This window comes from Beta vulgaris, chromosome 8, assembly GCF_026745355.1.
Source record: "Beta vulgaris subsp. vulgaris cultivar EL10 chromosome 8, EL10.2, whole genome shotgun sequence".
NCBI classification, from domain to species: Eukaryota; Viridiplantae; Streptophyta; class Magnoliopsida; order Caryophyllales; family Amaranthaceae; genus Beta; species Beta vulgaris.
In genome coordinates this window covers 20,451,483-20,451,693 of record NC_079209.1, presented here as the reverse complement: position 1 = coordinate 20,451,693, position 211 = coordinate 20,451,483, and positions in this window count along the sequence as shown.

Here is a 211-nt window from a genome sequence, read left to right as displayed (position 1 = left end):
TTATTTTAGAATTTTAAAAGTTAAATTGTTGCCGCTAAAAGTAAAAAGTTTATGAGAAGCAATGAACTAATATTATTTACGAAATTCAGCTTCCATGAGAAATAGGATTATCGAAAAATACCACATCAAGTCGTATTGAAAATATCAAGTAATACTATATCCATGAAAGCAAACTAAGAATCTAATTATATCATAAACAATTTTTCTTGGA